This window comes from Silurus aristotelis (assembly GCF_946808225.1).
Source record: "Silurus aristotelis genome assembly, chromosome: 28".
In the NCBI taxonomy this organism is placed as follows: Eukaryota; Metazoa; Chordata; class Actinopteri; order Siluriformes; family Siluridae; genus Silurus; species Silurus aristotelis.
Window position 1 is genome coordinate 16,498,870 of NC_139601.1, and position 5,000 is coordinate 16,503,869.

Consider the following 5,000-nt stretch of genomic DNA (forward strand, 5'->3'; position numbering starts at 1 on the left):
GTAGCACAGTCTGAACTTTTTAAATCTCCTTATAAAAACAGGCGTATAGAAGAGTTCAGAGACCAGGTGAGACCCTCAGAGATGTGGACTGCTGGTACACACTCAACAGCAGCCCTGTTGATGTGAATGGGAGTGTGAGTGTGAGTGCCGGCTCGTCTATAATCCACAATGACCTCCTTCAGCTTCTTGGTGTTGAGGTCAAGTCAAGTCAAGTCAAGTTTATTTGTATAGCGCTTTTCACAACAGACATTGTCTCAAAGCAGCTTTACAGAAAACAACAGTGAAGGTGAATGGTGTGCGTTTGTCCCTGATGAGCAGCCGTGGCGACAGGGGCAAGGAAAAACTCCCTTAGATGATGTGAGGAAGAAACCTTGAGAGGAACCAGACTCCAAAGGGGAACCCATCCTCATATGGGTGACATCAAGAGTTTGGTCATAAATCTTTCAACAATACAGAACAATTTGTGATCATCATAGATCCAGCATCAGCTTCTCCATGCCAGGGCCTTTAAACACTCGGCATCTACTTCTCCATGATCATCCATAGGTCCATAATCTTCACGAGGTGGGACGTGACTGGAGCTGGCCAAACCTCAGGATGCCTCGGGATGGGGAGAGAAAGAGAAGCAGTGGAGAGGAATTAGCGTAGCTGCTGTTCATGATATTAACAGCACAAGTTGATAATGTGCATGTGATCAGATGTTCTGGAGCACAAGGTTGTGATGTGATGTGTGTGATGTGTGTTATGTGTAGGCTTTGCTAAAAAGATATGTTTTTAATCTGCACTTAAACTGGGAGAGTGTATCTGAACCCCGAACACTGTCAGGAAGACTATTCCAGAGTTTAGGAGCTAAATGTGAAAATGCTCTACCACCTTTAGTGGACTTTGCTATTCTAGGAACTACTAGAAGCCCAGAGTTTTGAGATCTCAGGGAGCGTGACGGATTGTAGCGTGTTAAGAGACTGGATAGATACATGGGAGCCAAACCATTTAGTGCTTTATAAGTGAGTAGCAGTAGTTTGTAGTCTATTCGAAACTTAATAGGAAGCCAATGTAGGGACGATAAGATTGGGGTTATATGATCGTATTTTCTTGACCTAGTAAGAACTCTTGCTGCGGCATTCTGAACTAACTGAAGCTTGTTTATTAATGATGCAGGACATCCACCTAGTAATGCATTACAGTAGTCTATTCTAGAGGTCATAAACGCATGGACGAGCTTCTCTGCATCAGATATAGATAACATATTTCTTAGCTTAGAAATATTTCTAAGGTGAAAGAAGGCTGTTTTTGTAACTTGATTGATGTGATTTTTGAAAGATAAGTTGCTGTCTAAAATAACTCCCAGGTCTTTTACCGTTGAACTAGTAGTTACAGAACAACCGTCTAAATGCAGGCTGAGATGCTGGAGCTTCTGTGTACTATTTTTTGGGCCAATGAGCAAAATCTCCGTTTTATCAGAATTTAATAGCAGAAAGTTATGGGTCATCCAATCTCTTATTTCTTCAACACACTCAGTTATGCGAGCTAATTGAGCTGTATCGCCTGGTTTGGATGAAATATATAGCTGGGTATCATCAGCATAACAATGGAAGCTAATTCCATGCCTTCTAATAATATTTCCTAATGGAAGCATGTATATTGTAAAAAGCAGGGGTCCTAGAACTGACCCTTGTGGCACGCCATAATTTACTAGCATTATCCTGGATAGCTCTCCATTTAAATCTACGAAATGGTAACGATTGGACAGGTAGGATTTAAACCAGCTTAATGCCTGTCCCTGAATACCGATGTAATTCTGTAAGCGATCGAGGAGAAGATCATGATCTATAGTGTCGAACGCAGCACTAAGATCTAGTAAAACTAATAGGGAGATGTAGCCTTGGTCTGAAGCTAAAAACAGGTCGTTAGTGATTTTAACTAGAGCAGTTTCTGTGCTATGATGGGGCCTAAAACCTGACTGAAACTCTTCAAAGATATTGTTCTCCTGCAAGTGGTTACATAACTGGGCAGCGACAATCTTTTCTAAAATCTTAGACATAAATGGGAGATTTAAAATTGGTCTGTAATTCGATAGCGTGCTTGGATCCAGATTAGGTTTTTTAATGAGGGGCTTAATAACTGCTAACTTGAGGGATTTAGGGACATGACCTAACGATAGTGAGGAGTTAATAATATTTAAAAGAGGCTCACCAGCTGTATATAACACTTCCTTCAGTAGTTTAGTGGGAATTGGATCTAACTGACATGTTGTTGATTTAGCTTTTATAATAGCATCATACAGCTCTTCCTGTCCTATACATGTAAAACAGTGTAGTTGTGGGGTTGTAAGTACGATTGTGTCGGGAGATGCTGTCAGAGGTTGAACTGCCACAATTGTTTTTCTAATGTTATCTATTTTTTCAGTGAAGAAATTCATAAAGTCGTCACTACTAAACTGTGATGGAAAACATTTTTCAGATCCCTGATTTGTTGTTAATTTGGCGACTGTACTGAAAAGGAACCTGGGATTGTTTTTGTTATTTTCTATGAGTTTGCTCAGGTGTTTAGCTCTAGCAGCTTTTAGCGCCTGTCTGTAGCTAAGCATACTGTCTTTATACGCAATTCTAAATACCTCCAATTTAGTTTTCCTCCATTTTCTCTCCAGATTACGTGTTGTTCTCTTTAGGGCATGCGTATGACTATTATACCAAGGTGCAGGTGCTTGTTCTCGAACCTTTTTTAACCGGATGGGGGCAACAGTGTCTAAAGTGCTAGTGAGGATAAGGTCTATGTTGTTCGCCATCTCATCAAGATGATCAGCAGTTATGGGTTTAGTGTGAAACTGAGATAAATCAGGCAGGTTATTTATGAATCTGTCCTTAGTGGTTGGAATAATAGTCCTACCAAGTCGATACCGTGGTGAAACACGGTTAATCTGCTCTACCGGTAGTGTGTACAGTAGGAGATATTTTTCTGTGATGTCATCACTCTGAGGTAAAATATCTCTATCAGTGACGTCTGCTCCGTGGGATATTATTAAGTCTAGTGTGTGGTTAAAACGGTGGGTTGGTCTGGTGACGTTTTGTTTAACTCCAAAAGAGTTTAGTAAATCGACAAATGATAATCCTAGGGCATCGTTTGCATCATCTACATGAATATTAAAATCTCCTACAAGCAGCACTTTATCAAAGCTGATCAAGAGGTCTGAGAGAAAACAAGCAAACTCATGAAGAAAATCAGCGTAGGGTCCTGGGGGTCTGTACACGGTGACCAGAGCGAGTTTTCTATGCATCTCTGAAAGTACAATTTTAAGAACGAGCACTTCAAATGATTTAAAGCTGAATCCTAATCTCTGACTAACATTAAGAGAAGCACTATAAATGGTTCCTACACCCCCCCCACGACCAGTCTGACAGGGCTCATGCTTATAAACATATCCTGACGGTGTCGACTCGTTTAGACCCATATAATCACCTGGTTTAATCCAGGTCTCAGTGAGACAGAGTGCTGAGAGATTATTCTCTGTGATCATCTCATTTACAATCAGTGCTTTGGGTGCAAGTGATCTAATGTTTAAAAGACCGAACTTTAGAACTTTGTTGTGTTTGTTTATCTGGCATTTTTCAGTTTTAACTGCAATAAGATTATTTCTGGATCTTGTGTATGTAATTCTTGGTTTTACTACACGAGGAATAGATACGGTTTCTATAAACTGGGCTGTGTGTGAACTTGTAACTATTTGGTCTGTAGTATGCGTGTTCTTATAGTTGAAGATTTCTTGATGTCTTCCCAGTCAGATGGTGTGTAGTATCCTAGAGATGTTATCTGATAGCACTGCTGCTCCAACTCTGCTGGGGTGCAGACCATCAGGGCGGAAGAACCTAGGACGCTCCCAGAAACAGTTCCAGTTATTAACAAAGAGAAGTTTATGTTCTCGACACCATGACTGTAACCATTCATTTAGAGCTAAAAGTCTACTAAACTTCTCAGCCCCTCGCTGGTAAGTGGGAAGAGGTCCTGACACAATGATCCTCGTTGTGGGTGATGTGCTGCGTACCGTCTCCACCAGGATCCTGAAGTCCCTCTTTAAGATCTCCGTTTGCCGCAGCCTGGTGTCGTTTGATCCGGCATGGAGAACAACCGCTCCGAAGTTCTCGTTCAGGATCGCGGGTACCTGCGCAGCGACATCCAGAACACGAGCACCAGGAAAACAGCGAGTGTGCACCTTACCTTTAGCTCGGGTAGCGCGGACATGCCGGACGATGGAATCTCCGAGAATAACAGTGTCGCGTTCCGTCTCGCGGAGGGGGACGAAGCGGTTCTCGGTCGAGATCTCGAAGGCCGGTGGTGGAGGTGGAGACGTCCTCGATCGGGGCTTGGCTTGTCTCTTCCGCCGCGGCCGCATCCAGGGTCCATGTTGCACCGGTGCCGGAGTTGTAGGTGGGCTGGGCCTGGGCATAGAAGCACGCGGAGTTGATGTGCTGGGAGCGTTAGGTTCAACCCAGGAGTTTACCTGGGATGAGTGCGCGTCCGCCCGGGATGTTTCTGGCGCCGCTTTCCGCTCTCGCAGCCGGGCATGCTTTACATGCAGCTCGCGAATCTGTTTCTCCAATGCCTCCATCTCCAACGCCACCGTTTTGCAACTCGACCGAGGTCCAGGTTATTGTTCTCACACAAGGCTACTAGGTGCTGGATCTCCTCTCTGTAGGTCGTCTCATCGTTACGTCTGATCAGACCTACCACTATGGAGTTATCTGCAAACTTAAAGGCGCTGTTTGAGGCGTAGGCAGGTACGCAGTCATGGGTAAAAAGAGAATATAGAAGAGGAGACAATACACATCCCTGCGGTACGCCAGTGCAAAGGTTGAGACTGACTGCGTGTAGCAGGTTCAGGTGTAAATAAAAAGTGATGGAGTGAAGTAAAGTGTTGAACAAATGGCAGGAATTAAGGAAAGAAGGAAAGACTGAATGATGAAAAGGAACTAATGGTGAATGGAAGAAAAGAACGAACAGTGGAA

At 43.4% G+C, this 5,000-nt stretch overlaps 1 protein-coding gene and 1 long non-coding RNA gene across 32 annotated transcripts in view; both read left to right on the forward strand.

The window, feature by feature from the left end:
• ptprk (protein tyrosine phosphatase receptor type K) overlaps positions 1-5,000 on the forward strand; it is a 104,460-nt gene that overhangs the window by 69,138 nt on the left and 30,322 nt on the right. The window lies entirely within an intron of this gene.
• The window catches only part of LOC310722227, a 6,224-nt gene that overhangs the window by 155 nt on the left and 1,069 nt on the right, over positions 1-5,000 (forward strand). Inside the window, exons 1-2 of the long non-coding RNA XR_014532311.1 lie at positions 1-197; positions 4,636-5,000. The exon at positions 1-197 is cut by the window's left edge and continues 155 nt beyond it; the exon at positions 4,636-5,000 is cut by the window's right edge and continues 645 nt beyond it. This is a non-coding gene — a long non-coding RNA (uncharacterized lncRNA). The remainder of the gene's footprint in view (positions 198-4,635) is intronic.